The 17,244-nt window shown below is 40.2% G+C and overlaps 1 pseudogene; it reads right to left on the minus strand.

Moving 5' to 3' along the window:
• Positions 1 to 4,601: 4,601 nt before the first annotated feature.
• On the minus strand, positions 4,602 to 5,538 carry LOC142450410 (activated RNA polymerase II transcriptional coactivator p15 pseudogene; annotated as a pseudogene).
• Positions 5,539 to 17,244: the final 11,706 nt, after the last annotated feature.

Consider the following 17,244-nt stretch of genomic DNA (forward strand, 5'->3'; position numbering starts at 1 on the left):
ATTAATATGAATCTTCTCTTTACCTATTAAATATAAGCTCATTTATTTACGTTAACTGAGAGTATAGAAACTAGTGTCGGCAAATTAGTGCCTAGACAGTGACACTGATTTCCCATAACCATATTAAAACTTAAGAACCATACTTTTACCCGATAGTCTCTTAATGGAATGAGGAACATACACTAAGGTTATTTTGATGCAGTTCGAAAAGGTGGTTAAGCAGGTTAAAGTAGGCTAGCATAGGTCGGTCTTTAGTGACCATGGGTAGAATTGACCATAAGGAATTCATTAGAATCTCCTGTCTCATATCAGAATGAAGATTAATGATCAGGAAGCATTCAATGACTCACAAACAACTATTGTTTTTCCCCCAACTCTTTTTGGTTATTAAAAATATATCATTTGTATTATATACATAAAGTCTATTTTAACACTTTAAGTTGGAATCAGACTTCCTGATATCACTGAAGAGCTAGAACTATTTTTAACTGTACATTAAAAAGGGGAGAGAGGTGTGTAAGGTATGTGAGATGTTGAGCTAAAACAGGAGGAGATAAGTGGAAAATGCCTGCACTCCAAGGGTCAGAGAATCAGTCATAAGGATTTCTCATCTCCTGTTAGTCTTTCGGTATTTGCCCTTCCTAAGGATCAGAACGACAACAAATCTGTTTGCTTAATGAGGAGCTTTGGATATTGAGACCCCAGGGATACGCAGGCTACATAGAATCTGCCTCTGACAACCTTTTTGAGCAAACCTTCTCTAGTCAAGATCATCCGAGACTCTGCCCTCAGAGGATCCACTTGCCCAGGGGTCTGTGCCTCACCTGGATTCCTTTGTCCTTCCTGAGAACAGTTCTTCCAGCTACTTCACCCGACACTAAGGTCAAACACCAATTATCAGTAATGCCACCAGGTAACCTAAATCCTTTAGTTCATTTTTTGGACGGGAGGACAGATGTTGCTCTACAACTTCATCCACGGGAAACTCTGACAGGTTCCTTTGTATCACCGGGACGCTCTCTTCCAGCTCTTATTTAACCAGTCTCGTACTCTGTGTCTACAATGGCAGGGATCATTTCCTCCCTAAGTGTAAACCTACCCATTCACAAAATAATGGCGGTTACCAAATTATTTGACATCTACTTGCACTCTTGTGCTGATGGTGGGGAGGAGAGGTGGTTTTCTAACATTAGCTTCCTCTCTGTGGTCCTTGAGGCATCATCTTCAGGAGTACTTTGCTCTGGGGGTGAAAGTGGACACACAGACACAATTACCCGAGGTCCCCAGTAGATTATCTGCTCTCTTTATAAATGTACCCACGAATATTGGAAACACGCAGATAATGTACTTAAAAAAAGACTACATTATTTTTCAAGAACTGCTGACATCCTTGCTGTCCAGCATCAGGTAATTTAAAGTGACACAATAAACAAACAGTAAACTTCCGTTTTGTAATCCTCTCTGCTCCCAGTAGCAGCAGCTTCTTGGATGAGATAGTATCCCTTATAAATGGTTTTATATTTGTCATTATCCATTCTTCCTTATCCACTGTCCAGCATTTGAATGTATTTGGGGTGATTGAAACACTATTGCTTCACCCAGGTACACCTTCATCTTCAAAGCCGCATCTTGCTATTCAACGCTTCAGAAGGATCTTTTGGAACAGATTGCTATGCAATGCATTCTTCGATTTTATTATGGCTACTGCCAAGGTCATTGGTTGTGCATCCTAGGAAAGTGAACCACCACATAACCTCAAACTTTTCACTGCTTATCAATACATTGCTTATTGGTCCAGATGTGAGGAATGTTGGCTTCCTTATGTTGAGATGTAATTAATGCAAAAAGTTTTAATATGAATGCAGAAGGCTGATCTTCTCCATAATTGCTTCATGCCCTGTTCTTCAGAGCGCAGGTTAGATAATTTGTGTATCATAAGTTGTTCGTGAGTCTTCCTCCAATGCTGATGTCAGGCTCCTCTGCATATAGTCCTGGTTTGTAGATAATTTCCTCCACAGACGAGGTGGATGTCAGTACAGTCACTGTCCTTGAAGGAGGCAGCTCGTCTCCATTTCTATGTGAGTGCCTTCCAATCTGACACTTAATCAGACAGTGTTCTGCTCTTCTTCATAGGCTGTCACTGACCAATCTGTCCAGAGTGTAGAATAGCAGGGACTCGTTCATACTCTGTTTGCATGTTTATGTGTGCGTCTATGAGAGAGGGAAAGAGAGAGAGAATGTGTGTGTGTGTGTGTGTGTGACACTGAGAGAGAGAGAGAGAAAGTATGTGTATGTGTGTGTGACGCTGAAAGAGAGAGAGAGAGAGAGAGAGAGAGAGAGAGAGAGAGAGAGAGAGAGAGAGAGAGAGAGAGAGAGAGATTTGTTCAATCCTTCCCACCATGGATTTCCCTGTTGGCATTGAAACACTAGTGGCATAGTTTCCATAGTAACAAATGAATGGGGGTAACTGACACAATTGGGAGGAAGAATCTAATGAATGTTGTTGCCTGTCATCTCTTAGAATCAATCACTAATCTAGCTGACTTACTTTTCCCTAAAGTATTCTTTTGAGCTTCAGATTTATAGTAATGTTTTCTAATCTTCACCTCAGATCCAGATTGTGTTTTTAGATGGATGCCCTTATCTGCTAACTACTGACATTTTGGGAGGAGTGGGAATATTTAGAAGGCAAAGAACTTTATTCAGAAAAGGGTATTAACAAAATTAAGGAAAATTATGAATCCTGATGAACTATTTGTGTGTGTGAACCCTGTACTATTCAGAATTATTAATAGAATGAGAGGTCCGGAGCACCATCTCAGAAGTTGGAGAATCTGAGTTCAAGTGACATTGCTGTTATACAATGACACTTTTCATTGCATTTTTGACACATGCCAATTTCCCTAAGTGTATGCTAGGTTGATGAGTCTGGCAATGTTAACTAACTCATTAATGACCAGCCTTTTGTATGATTCTCAAGTATTTCAATGTTCAAAACCTATGTATAATGTTTGGAGTAGAGTGGATGCTAAATCAAAGTGTGAACCTTTTTAAGGAGTGGAGTGATGAGACAAAGAGAAGATGCGTATGAGGGGAGAAAGTAGCAGAAGAAGATATTTGAATGTTGACTTAGGCTCATAATGAGAATGAGAGCATTCTTTGGAAACAGTGGTTTTGAAACTTCAGCATACATCAGCATTAGCTGGAAGTCTTGTTCAAACATAAATTGATGGTCCTCATTTAAAAATTCATTATTAGTCAATCTAAAATGTGTAGAGTGATAACTCAGATTTCCAACAAGATTCCAGGTCGTGCTCTTGCTGGGTGTCCAAGGATCATCTTTGAATATCCGTCAACCCACCTTTTCCATCAGATTCACCAACAATATGGAATCTAGAAATGAAACAGAAGTTTCAGAACTTGAACTGACAGAGGATACAGAACTGCAGTTTCTCTCTGTAGTCTATTTCTGTTCCTTCATGGTCACCTTTTGTTCCTTTCAATAGTTTCATATCGTCATATAATTCACATATCATGCAATTCAAAAATCTAATCATATAACGAAGAGTGGTACAATCACCACCACATTCAGAATTCACCAAATTCCTCATGATAACTTCCTTGAGAAAAATTCAACAAGCTAACTCCCACTTCAACAGTGACGTCATTAACAGCACAACTACAATCCCACAGTTCCAGGTGAGTCTCCAAGAACACAATCAGAGCATCGCTTACCCAGGATGACTGTTTTGTCTTCTTGTTGTTGTTTTGTTTTGTCTTTTTCTTGTTATTTTTTAAAGCTTTCACAGTGTTTATTAAATCTTCTACTAAATCAACAATAGCTCATTTTGTAGACGTCATCTCATGGTGAACATGTTTAACCAGTTAAAGCAAATCTGACATGGCAGCTTGTTCAACTGCAGACAGAAGAATAAGATAACACCCTCAAAAAACACCACAGAGACATGCATACACTTGCTCAAAGTTTTCATATGCCCTATGTTGATAATCAAACTACATCTCTTATGATTTAGTACAGTAGAGGGAGATTGTAGCTCCCATATATTTTAATTATGAGTGCCTTGACATTGACAGTTTCCCTGACATTAGCAAACTAAAATAATAGTTTCAAAGAACAAATTGAACATGAAAAATCAGTAAAAGTAAAATGGAGGGAAAGGGGAGAGAGGATGAAATTATTGTTGGATTTGAAAAGTCAAATATATCTAGGCATTTGGTTGTAAGAAATAGAATTTATAAGTTTAATTAGTACAATAGATTTTTTCTTGAAATTCTGTTTTCAAACTGTGACTTTAGGCCGTATAGAGTATCATCTCTTCTGGATCAAAAAAGGCCACAAGAATTAATATTGCATTTACTTGACTTTATTTAATATTGCACTAGGTGATGGATATTGACAATTAGCTTCAATCAGAACGTTTTTAATAATGGACATTTTGAAAAGAGAAGTATCCATCTAACAAGTTCTTCTGAAATCCAAATATACAATCACCTATAAAACAACAGGTAGAAAATACAAGCCAGTGTAAAACACCAGGTTAAATCGTTGAGAACAGTAAAGGTGGGATACGGCTCAGGCTTTACAGTTTGGTTGATCCTTCAGTGTCAGAAACCTGTTCCTTCAGCTTGCTCCACTGCTCAGGGTTTTAAAAAATAGCATTTTCTCCTGGTTCCATTTCACCTTCATGATCCATCCAATATTCTCTAATACCAATGAGGGCTTTCCCTGTGAAGTCCCGAACACAGACATACCTCATCTGCCCAGTCTGGAGCACGCTATCATCTCCACTGCTGCTGTTCTGCATGCCGAAGGACAGGGAAAAACCCATAGTTTGCTTCCAACCAAATGCCTACACTTGTTTGTCCAGACTTTTGCTTCTTTATAGGTGTTTCTGCAGCAACTTGCTTTTTCCCCTTTAGTTTGTTGTGGCCTTCACTACCAGAATCACTGCCAGAGGACCTTGAAGAAGCCAGCTCCTTCCACTCAGGCAGTGCTCTGTTGGTGCATCGGAACAGGTTCTTAACTGCTGTTTTGGTTTTTCGTGGTTTTAAAAATTGTCTTCTTGGCGTAATGACCTATGACTACTATAGGACCGTCTGCCTCCTACTAGGCACATCATCATCATGAACTCTGTCTGTCTCCCCATTCTCCTTGGGAATTAGCATTGTAAATATGCGACTTCACAGTTTGCATCTATTGCACAAGCCTGGGACACCCTCACTTTCTGTGAACTTTCTCAGATCCTCAAATGTACCTATTCTAATACCCTCATCAATTACGTCATCATCAGATACTTTGTGGCTACTATTTTTGGTGGTCTTCTTCTCTCTAAATTCACCTTCTCTCACACAGACACTGTCTTTTATGTTTTGAGAATGGCATCAGCAGGAGCAAAGTACAAAGCATTTGACCATTTGTGGGTCTCACCTCCCAGGTGTTTCTTCATTCTGAGTATCAAATAGTTTCAGATTTCCACATTCCTCCCACAGATAGAAGTAGCTTTGGGTACAGTGCATTCCTTACATAACGATCCATTGATCTATAACCTGAGGATCAGGGGTATGAAGGGAACTGTGAGAGAAGTCATCAGTCGGACACTGTGTTTTTAGTGAGTTGTCTTCTCTTTTGAACCTGGGGATCAAGGATTGACCAAAAAGGCTTAAGCTGATATCACAGGAGTAGTTTTCTCTCTGAAAGGTCTGTGCTTCGATCCCACATGTGGTTCTGCAGCAGAAGGATGAGGCTGTCTTCTTCCATACGGATTTAAAGTCTGAGAAAGCCAGAGGGGCAGGTCTAATTTGTTAGACTGGGTCAAGAGGAGCTGCAAACAACTCAATGACAGGGAGTTCGGCACTTTGCTGAATGTGGAATGTTTCATCACCAAGGCTCTTGTCTTGCTTAGCTCCACAATCAATGGTCTTGGAGGTAACAAACAGGAGATCAAATGATGCATTACATTGTGTAAATCTGCTGCCCAAGACCTCTTTAGAGTATTGAGAAGCAAGGATGCTACTTTGCGGACTAAGGTGAGCCTGCCCCAAGCCATGGCATTTTTAATTGCCTCATACACATGTGGCAGTTGGAGATTGAATAAGGAAGGCTGGAGTAGGATCGATGCATTTAAATGGTGGTGCTGGAGGAGAATCTGGAAACACCATGGCCTGTCAACGACAGAGAAATCTCTCTTGGAGGCAGCTCAGCTAAAGGTCAGGCTGGAGACCGTGTTTTGTGTACTTTGGACACTGTTGGAGAAGGACAGTATAAACGAGGCGACCCTTCTTGAGCTAATTGACACTGTGGCACTAACTATGCGCTCAAGGATATGAACAATTGTGAGGTTGGCACAGGACAGAGCAGCGTTTCCTTCTGTGCATGGCTCAGAACGGAATGAATGGCACTGAACCAGAGAATCAACAACAAAGGATTTGTGGGCTGTATGTCCACCTTCATTTGTTTCTAGGAATTCATTCATTTCATGCGTTATTTCCTCTATTTCCACATTCATTTGGGGGCAGATTGTTATTCAATTTCCATGTATTTTTTTCTTTTACCCTTAATATTCCCATGATTGATCTCTACTTTTATTGCCAGGAAGATACTTTGTAGGATCACCGTTTTATTTACATAGGCTTGCTTTTTTGGCTTTCTACGTGCTCTCTTTTAAAGAAGTTCACTGTGCAGCCAGAAAAGAGCCTATACTGCAGGGGCTTTGCTGGGTGGTCATTACATGTCTATGCTATCAAATTGGTTCATTGACTTGATTAGCTATTCTGCGTCTTTGTGAAATAAATGTCTAGTTGTTCATCTCTTCACAGAGGATGGTATATTAAGCCCTTCTGTTATTATACTAAAGTTTCTATTTCCCTCTTTAACTTGGTGAGAGGATGACGAGTGTAATTTGAGGGCCTTTCATGGGGTGAATTGATTATGTATTATGGATATATTCTTCTGTCAATTTATGCTTTCATCATCATATAATGTCGTATTTGAATCTTACATGAGATTTTACTTCAAGTCTATTTTATCAGACATTAATGTGGCAATCCTGCTCATTTTTTGTTTGCCATTAGCTTGATATATTTTCCCATCCTTTGATTTTCAGTGTATTTTTTTCTTTATGTTTGAAGTAGATCTCTTATAGACATTGATGTATATTGAGGACTCCCATTTTCTTATCAATCTGCTACTTTCTGTTTCTGAACAGGTGCATTTAATTTATCTGCAGTCAGTAAAACTACTGTTAATTATACATTATTTCTGTCATTTTTTTTGCTTGTTTGAGGTGAATATGTCACTAATGAGTCCAATTTTATTTTTCCTCCTTTTAGAATTATTTAAAATTCATTCAGATTCCTCTAAGTTTGAGGGAGAAGAAATCTGGAGCGATTTTTTAAAATGTTGTTAGTTTTAAAATATGCTATATATATTTACAGAGACCATCTCAAGAAATGAAATCAATAGTAGCCTGTGAAACCCTCTATATAGTGATTCTCTTCCTCCATCCTTGCTCTCTCTTCCCTCAATAAAGTATCCATCCCCTCTCCCTGTTCTTTATTTCTGTATATTGTTATATTTTTAAAATGTATTTGTTTGTTTACTTTGGTGTGTGAGTGTGTGTGTATGTGAGTTTGTGTGCGCATATGTGTGTGTGTGGTTTTCTGGTTTCCTTACTGTATGTAATTTTCTGTGCTGAGTTAATTTTGTTTGTGGGATTTCTTATCACATCATTGTGGTTTCCATGTTCACTAAGTATTTTGCGTTTTCATTTTTTAGTTTTGATGAATATTATTCATTTTCTTTGTGATTATTCTATCAGTTATCAATTTCCTCCAAGTGTAAAATCATCTATTCTATCTGGAAATTTATGTGAGTTCATTTCCATTTGAAATTTTGCATTTACTCTCTTCCCACTATTTACTCTGTAATTGTCTTCATTGCATTTTCATATCTCTGGTTCTCTGTTTTCAGTATTATGGGCTTTAATTTTTATATTTCTGTATATGGTTTGACGTCTGTGAGGGATTGTCATAAATGAAAACTCAGGCTGTTGTCCACCCCAGTTACTTTTCTGTACAAAGATTTTCCTTAGTTTTCTTGTAAAGTTTATCTGTTTTTCACAAATTCCTTTAGTTTCTATTTAATTGGAATTATCCAAATTTCTCTATAATATTTTATGGACAATTTTGCCGAGTATATGATTCATGGCTGGAATTTTTTTCTTTCAGAATTTTATGTATGTCATAGTATTTCCTACTTGCCTAGGTAGATTCTGTTGAGACATCAGAGCTTATTCCTCGTCATTTCCCTTTGTAGGTAATATTTTGCTGTTATAAGGTTGCTTTTAGTAGTCTTTCCTTGTTTTTGTTTTTGGAAAATTTGATTATGATAAGTGGTGATTATTTTCTTCTTAGCATATCCTGTTTGGGGTTCATTACCCTACTTGACTACTTATCTTCTCTTTAGGGAACTTTTTTTTTTACACCAATTACTTGACCATTTTACCTCCATTTGTTGCTGTTTTTTCCTGTTCTGAAATTTCTATCACATGTAAGCAATTTTTCTTGATGTTATTCCACATATTTCTTAGTTTTTCTTTTATTTTTGATATGGATCTAGTCTATTAATATTGAGAGCCTTAGCTTCATGCTCACTAATTTGGCCTTCCACTCATTTTATTTATTTATTTTGTTATTTTCGTTTTCTGAGATTCAATATTCTCATTATTTGCATTGATGTTTTTAGTTGATGTTTAATTTCTCTTTGTATTTTCATCTTTAATTGATGTGATTTTCTGAATTCTTCTAAATTTTCCTTTGTTTTCCTAGATTTAGTGTGTAGCTTTTTCAATCTTCCTGTCAATCTATTGATAATATGCAAGTATTATACCTGATAATTTCTTATCAGGTAGTTCTTATAACTTTTCTTCCCCAGGATTATCTATGGGCTTTAGGATTTTTCAATGGTTTGAGTCACATTTTTATTTCTTAATGTGAACCTAAATTGTTTATTGCATCTGAGACATTGTGTTATTCTTTTGTTTATGTTTATTTTATGATTAGTCTGTCCTGGAGTTGGCATTGGCCCTTGCACAGTAAATGTATTTCTCTGAGACATGAGAGTGGCTAGGTTTTGTGGGACATTGTCTATATTTTGGTGGAACAAAAAGAGAAAGAAAACGGAGAGTTAGAATAAAAATCATCCAAGGTACTTTTAATAAGAAACAATTCCAAAGGAAAAATATTTTATAAATAAACCGAGGAAAGCAGACAAACAACAAGAAGAAAAATATAATTAATTGACTAAAACAGTAACCAGGGTAACAGAAAAGAAAGGAGAAGACAGAAAACAAGAAACTGTGACACAATTAGGAAGGTGGGATTAGAAAAGAATGGTGGAAAATAGAAGAGTATTGGATTTAAAAAAGCAACATAGAAAAAAGTAAGGCGAATGGAGGGAAAATGAGTTCCTAACGAAAATAAAGTACTTAGGAAAAGGAAATTAAAGAGGGGGAAAGGTTTTTTTTTTTTTAATTAAGGGATAAAAATAAATCATGCAATAGATGAAACTGGTGCAGGACCTGCCCTGAGAAGAAACAACTGGAGGGCTGAGTTGAACCAGTGGGTTGCTACGGGTAGAAGGAAAGAGTGAAGGGGCTGAAGCAGCCTTAGATGGATTGAGCTGGCTTATCTTTTACCTGAGACTAGACACCTTAGTTCAAATTAGTTCACGCAGGCTCATCTCAGATGATGGCTGGGGTCAGGGTGCTTGTTTGGGGAATGGAACTGCTTTAGATCAATGGCAGCTTGGGTGAGGTGAGTGATACTGAAAAGGCTTTTGCCCACTTATGTTGGCCTATAATTGGCCCTACTTCCATATCTAGGTTTTTGTTTCAAAACCGTGGAGCTTGCTCATGTCCATATGTGTGCACATTGCAATAGGTATTATCTATAGATACTTAGCTCTTATCTCAGATCCTCCTAGAGTTTGTAGGGGATGCCACTGGCCACTAACTGTATTGGGCTGTGCTTTGTAATTCTCTAATCACAGGAGAGTATGGGGAGCAAAGAAGGATATCACGTTTCTCATCACCATTCATCAGTGCACACCTGTACTGGCCCTGAGTGAGCAGGGCTGATTATGTCCATGGTCGGCTGGCCAGTGAGAATTTTGCCCATCATTTTATTTGCTACTTTTCTCTTGAATGACTCATTATTTCTTTTTCTCTGACATGTTCCAGAAACATCAGGGTAAAATATCTGATATATCAATGGAAAGAAAAAGTTCTAGAGGTGAGTTTTATCAAAGTTCCCATCGTGTCCTTGTTCTTCAGCCTATACATAAAGGTGCTCATTAAAGGGGGGTAATCACAGTTGTTTTTCTGGTCAGAGTGACTACCTGAAGAACTAAGAGACACCCCACATCTGTCGCATAGAATAAGCAATCACCTATTAAATATGAGCCACAAAGCGAAAAGGCCTTACACTTTCCAATAGCCATGCTCTATTTTTCATCCTCATCAAATTGAATATTCTTTCCTTTCCTCTAAAGATAGGGGTTTAGAGCCATCATCTTATCTGTTTTCCTACATCATTGTTGTCAGTGGTCTGTTTAGAGAAACAAAACCAGTGACACTCATGTGTGTGTAAGAGGGAACTTCATGCAAAAAAAAAAAAGATATAAGTGTGTGTATGTATGTGTATATATGTGTATATGTATATATGTATGTATATATGTATATATATATCATATTAAATGAAGGGTGAAGTGCAGAGTGGAGACCCAAGGCCCAAATGTCGACCAATGGAGATCCCCTCATAGAGGGGTTTAGGAGAGGAGATGGGTTAAGTAGGGTGTGAGGTAGTATCGATGAAGAACACAGCTTTCCCCCGGATCCTGGATGCTTCCTCCCCCCAACTACCATGATCCGAATTCTACCTTGCAGGGCTGGATAGGACAGAGGCTGTACACTGGTGCATATGAGGGTTGGAGGTACAGGGAATCCAGGGTGGATGATACCTTCAGGACCAAGGGTGTGAGGGACGATGCTGGGAGAGTGGAGGGTGAGTGGGTTGGAAAGGGGGAACTGATTACAAGGATCCACATGTGACCTCTTCCCTGGGAGAGGGACAGCAGAGAAGGGGGGAAGGGAGACTCCGGATAGGGCAAGATATGACAAAACAACGATGTATAAATTACCAAGGGCATATGAGGGAGGGGGGAATGGGGAGGGAGGAGGGGAAAAAAAAGAGGACCTGATGCAAGGGGCTTAAGTGGAGAGCAAATGCCTTGAGAATGATTGGGGCAGGGAATGTATGGATGTGCTTTATACAATTGATGTATGTATATGTATGGATTGTGGTAAGAGTTGTATGAGTCCCTAATAAAATGTAAAAGAAGAAAAGAGAAAAAAATGATTATGGCAAAGACTGTACAGATGTGCTTTATACAATTGATGCATGTATATATATGAACTGTGAAAAGAATTGTATGAGCCCCAATAAATTGTTAAAATTAAAAAAAATAATAAATAAAAAATAAAATAAAATAAAGAGGGAACTTACTATCAAGAATGTATCCCAGTGCCGTTCAACTCAAGTCCATGGGTCTGATGCTAGCTGGAGCCCCCTTCAGACTAACATTACCAAAGACTGTTGGCATGCAATGGTGAGGTGCACTGCAGGGAGATCAGAGATCATGACTGGTGCACAGTCATTTGGATCCAAAGTGGGTGGAGACTTGGCAGGGCACAGACATCTTTTATGTTGGCTCCCAGGGTGAGCAGCCCACATGGGGCTCTCTGCCTGCAGACACACAATCCCAGAAAGGATAAAGGTGAATGGCAAGAAAGAAAGGAAGAGTTCTCACTGTCTCTCTTGTAAGAAAAGCAATACCCCCAGGAGGCAGCATCTCACTGTGACCTGATTGATACCATGGACTTCACTCCTACATGTTCATACAAATTGCAGTTGATATAAAATCTAACTACTACACGGTTTGGAGAATGCTAAATGATTGTGGTGTTTGTTTGTTTTTTCCAAAATTGGGTTTTCACTTTTTTTCTTGGTATATTTTTGATATAAAGTGTTTACCACTAAGTGACTCCTTGAAAAAGAATACGTAGCAATGAAGAGAAGTAGTAAGAATGATAAAAGTAAGTAAAGGAGAGGATAGTAAGATAAGAAATTGAAGCATAAAAAGATATTTAAAACTGATTTGACATGAATAAAGAGATTTATTTGCCTTTATTTCCTTTCTGTTTCCATCTTTTCTAGCACATTGATCACGTGCATGGCAATAGGAAACCGATCAGATAGGACAACATTCCTGCTCTTAGGACTCTCACAGGATCCAGAACTGAGCATACATTTCAAAGGGAAGTCAAAAGACAAAATGAAATGTTAAAATGAAGTATGCACACCTTCATGAGAGTTATTCCTTTGTGACCTAGGACTTAGGAAGTGAGGCTACCTGTCTAAAGCAGTGGAGGCTGAGACCAGAGGCAAAAGAGGCCATGCCATGCCAGGACCAAAGACTGAGTCCAGAGACCGTACGACAGAGAAGAGGAGTTGCAAAAAGACTGGGGGACTGTGAGACTGTGAGGCTGTGGGGCTGTGAGGCTGTGAGACTGTGAGACAACTGTGAGATTGTGAGGCTGTGAGACTGTGAGGCTGTGAGACTGTGAGACTGTGAGGCGGTGAGGCTGTGAGGCTGTGAGGCTGTGAGACTGTGAGACAACTGTGAGGCTGTGAGGCTGTGAGACTGTGAGGCTGTGAGGTTGTGAGGCTGTGAGGCTGTGAGGCTGTGACACTGTGAGGCTGTGGGGCTGTGAGGCTGTGAGACTGAGGCTGTGAGACTGTGAGAAAACTGTGAGGCTGTGAGGCTGTGAGGCTGTGAGACTGTGAGGCTGTGAGGCTGTGAGACTGTGAGGCTGTGAGACTGTGAGACTGTGAGACTGTGAGGCTGTGAGGTTGTGAGGCTGTGAGACTGTGAGGCTGTGACACTGTGAGGCTGTGGGGCTGTGAGGCTGTGAGACTGAGGCTGTGAGGCTGTGAGACTGTGAGGCTGTGAGATTGTGAGACTGTGAGACTGTGCGGTTGTGAGGCTGTGAGGCTGTGAGACTGTGAGGCTGTGAGACTGTGAGGCTGTGAGACTGTGAGACTGTGAGACTGTGAGGCTGTGAGGCTGTGAGGCTGTGAGACTGTGAGACTGTGAGGCTGTGTGGCTGTGAAGCTGTGAGACTGTGAGACTTTGAGGCTGTGAGGCTATGAGGCTGTGAGGCTGTGAGACTGTGAGGCTGTGAGGCTGTGAGGCTGTGAGGCTATGAGACTGTGAGACTGAGACAACTGTGAGGCTGTGAGGCTGTGAGGCTGTGAGACTGTGAGGCTGTGAGGCTGTGAGGCTGTGAGACTGTGAGGCTGTGAGGCTGTGAGACAACTGTGAGACTGTGAGACTGTGAGACTGTGAGGCTGTGAGACTGTGAGGCTGTGAGACTGAGACTGTGAGACTGAGGTTGTGAGGCTGTGAGGCTGTGAGGCTGTGAGGCTGTGAGGCTGTGTGGCTGTGAAGCTGTGAGACTGAGACTTTGAGGCTGTGAGGCTGTGAGGCTGTGAGACTGTGAGGCTGTGAGGCTGTGAGGCTGTGAGACTGTGAGGCTGTGAGACTGTGAGGCTGTGGGGCTGTGAGGCTGTGAGACTGTGAGACAACTGTGAGACTGTGAGGCTGTGAGACTGTGAGGTTGTGAGACTGTGAGACTGTGAGACTTGAGAGTGTGAGACTGTGAAGTAGAACAGTAGGCTGGCTTCCTGAACCATGGTGTCAGAATCCAAGGGACCACATTGCAGAGAGGTGGAGAACCAGAGAGAGACATGCGGGCTTCCTGAAGAGTCGTGTTGCTGTGCACCAATGACTGTGTCCTTGATGATTTCTGATGCTGACTTAGGGCAAACCTATAACCTATGAGCTCCCCTAATAAAACTCCACAGCGGTGGGACAGATGTGCAAAGATCTGGAGATAGAAAGACAAAAGGAAGAACAGATTCAGCAAATCTCAAACTGAAAGCACGGAGGAAAAATTACAGCCTCCGGTTGCAAACCTGAAGGATTCTATGGGCAAAATATTGAGTGATGCAGGAAGAATCAAAGATGACAAGAGTGGTTCACAGAGTCACTGTATCAAAATGAAGTGATAGACATTAAACCATGTAAAGATTAGCATATGATCATGACCCCTTGGTGCTGAAGGGAGAAATACAAGTTTCACCGAAGGCTTCACTGTGAAACAGGACTCCAGCAATTTGATGGGCTCCTGATTGAAATGTGTCAACAAGCTGATGAAACAATAGGAGCCTCACTCACATATGACAAACAATTTGGAAACTGCTATCCTGAAAAGGACATAGAGTTGTATCTCTTTCGAAAGAAGATGATGCAAGCGAGTAAGGAGATTATTGCACAATGGTATTAATATCACAGAGAATTAAAATTTCCATGATGATCATTCAAAAACAATCATGCAACAGCATATTGAAAATGAGCTGCCAGAAATTCAAGCTGGATTCAGAAGAGGATATTTGATGTCCAATGGCCCTTGACTACAAGCAGAAAACACCAGAATTATTTTTACTGTGCTTATTGACTATGAAAAGGCATTTGATTGTGTGGATCAAAAACACCATATGGGTCATATTGCCAAGAATAGAATTCCAGAAAAATTAAAGGGCTTACAGTAAAGAAGTGTCTTAGGCAGACTTACTTTGTAAACCCTCCTCAACAGAGATATTTTAAAACAAGAATGAAGGGGAAATATCAACACCAACAGACTGGGAGTTTTTTTTTTAACCTGGGCCCTGAATCATTCCCATTTCTCCATGGCCCCCTGGTGTGCATAGGGGTCTTGGACTCACATTTATATTCCTAGTAGTGACTGCCAGGCATTTATCGGCACAGATGGGGTTGGTGGAGGTTACCAGTTCTATGAGCCAAGAGTTACTAGTTCTATGAGTCCAGCCATCTCAGAGTTATGTTTGGAAATGACAGAGCATCAGCGTGCATGAGTTTTAGGGCTCTCTGACTCCAGGCCCAGATAACTGGTCTGAAGTCACTTCTGAAAGTAGCACAGTGGCTAGAGCATACAAATTCTGGGCTTCTTAGCTCTTGGCCCAAACAGCCAATGTATAGCCATTTTGGAAAATGGTGCTGTAGCCAGGGCACATAGAGTCAAGGGATCCAAGGCTTTGGGCTTGTACTTGTCAGCATAGCAGTATTTTTTTTAAGCAGTAGAAAAGAAGCACACACATTCACAGGGGTCCTGTGCTAATGCCCTAAGTTCAAACTATTTTTTAAACCACCAGGTTAGATGGGAGCACATATGATCAGAATGTCTTCTACAGCACACAGCACAACGGAATCCTGAACAGCGTGTGTGGGTCCCCAAAAAGGAGGAAACAGCTCTTGCATCTGGCCTGAATCGTCTTCTTGAATTTTTATTTACATCTAATTATTTATTATTTTCATTAAGTATTTTGAGGTTTTTTTTCTGTTTTTAAAACATTTTCTTGTTTTTGTTGGTGGTGGTGGTGATGGTGAGTTCATTTGTTGGTTAACATGTTTGTACGGATTTTGTGGTTGTAAATTGGGCTTTTTTGTGATGCCCTTTTTAAGAAAGATTAAATCAGCCTTTTATTGCTCCACTCAATGAAAACAGCTATCGATGCATGACCCAGTCACACGTACACCACTAACAGCTTCAAGTAGTAGACAAGGACCATCACCCCTTCCAGAACTGCCTGCTTAATAATTTAAAAATACCTTTAGAAACAACTACACCAAACCTGGATGTCGCAGACACAGCAGACAATTACAACCCATACAAAGAAGAGACAATGGCATAACAAGACAACAAATATTTAGAGCCAAAGATCTTTTGGGAGAAGATAAGGAATTGGAACCAGAAACAGAACTCAGGCAAAATAAGTGGAAAAATATATTACACAAGAATTAAAGGTAATACTAAAAGATCAATTTAACAACATAAATAGAAAATTAGAAATTATGCAAGAACACTAAGTACAAACCCAGGTGATCAATGCTAAGATATTAGAAAAAAATAATACATTGAATAAGCAAATATAATTGAAGAAATGTAGCCCTGAATCAGTGAACTTGAAGATACTTGTCTCAATGGTGAATTATGAGAAAAATCATTGATATAAAGAAGAAAGTCTAAGAATTGTGGAGGGCCACATCAAGAGCATTCGGATTATACATCTTCCAAGATGGATTTATTTTGGCTTTTGACGATCCATGGAACTTTTCACCCCTTGCCTGTCGGTTTGTCATACTGTGAAGGCTTGCGTGTTGCTATGATGCTGCAAGATATGTCACTGGTATTTCAAATGACAGCAGAGTCACCCAAAGTGAACAGGTTTCACAGACCTTTTGGACTAAAACAGAAAATTAAGGAAGTGGTTGCTTATTTCATAGCAAGTAGCCACTAAAAACTTTAAGCATAGCTTCAAAACATTGTGAGATACTGAAGAATACAGAGGCGGCTGTTGCATTGGGTAAATCCGCCACACGAGACCTCATTAGAGTAGTGAAAAGCAAGGAGGACTAGAGTGTGCCTGACCCACGCCACGGTGTCCTCAGTGGCCTCATAGGCATGTGAAAGTTGGATATTGAATAAGGAAGACCACGGCAGATTTGACACATTAGAACTATGCTGCTGGAGAAGAATACAGAAAGTACCATGGGCGGCTTAGAAGATAAACACGTCTGTGCTGGCAGACATCTGGCTAGATTGCTCGTTTGTGGCAAGGACAGGAGACTACATCTTCCATACTTCATATGTGTGGCCAGGAGAGACCTGTCCCTGTAGAAGGACAATATGCTTTGCAAAGCAGAGGGACACTGAAACAGAGGAGGGCCCTCAGGAGATGGATTGACACAGTGGCTCCAACAATGGGTTCAAGCACAGGAACAATGGTAAGAATGGCACAGGACTGGGCAGGGTTTCTTTCCACTGTAGATAGGGTCGCTGTGGGTTGAAACGGACTCAATGGCACCTAAGGACAATGTGATTCTTTCTATGTTTCACCACCACCATTATTCAGATGCAGTCATTCTTGTTCGGTTTTCCTATTTGATATCCAAGTTTCATTTGCATCTAAGGAGACTGAAAACACCATGGGGTGGGTCACATGCACCTTTATCCTCAAAGTAAT

The sequence above is a fragment of the Tenrec ecaudatus genome, chromosome 1, assembly GCF_050624435.1.
Source record: "Tenrec ecaudatus isolate mTenEca1 chromosome 1, mTenEca1.hap1, whole genome shotgun sequence".
Classification (NCBI taxonomy): Eukaryota; Metazoa; Chordata; class Mammalia; order Afrosoricida; family Tenrecidae; genus Tenrec; species Tenrec ecaudatus.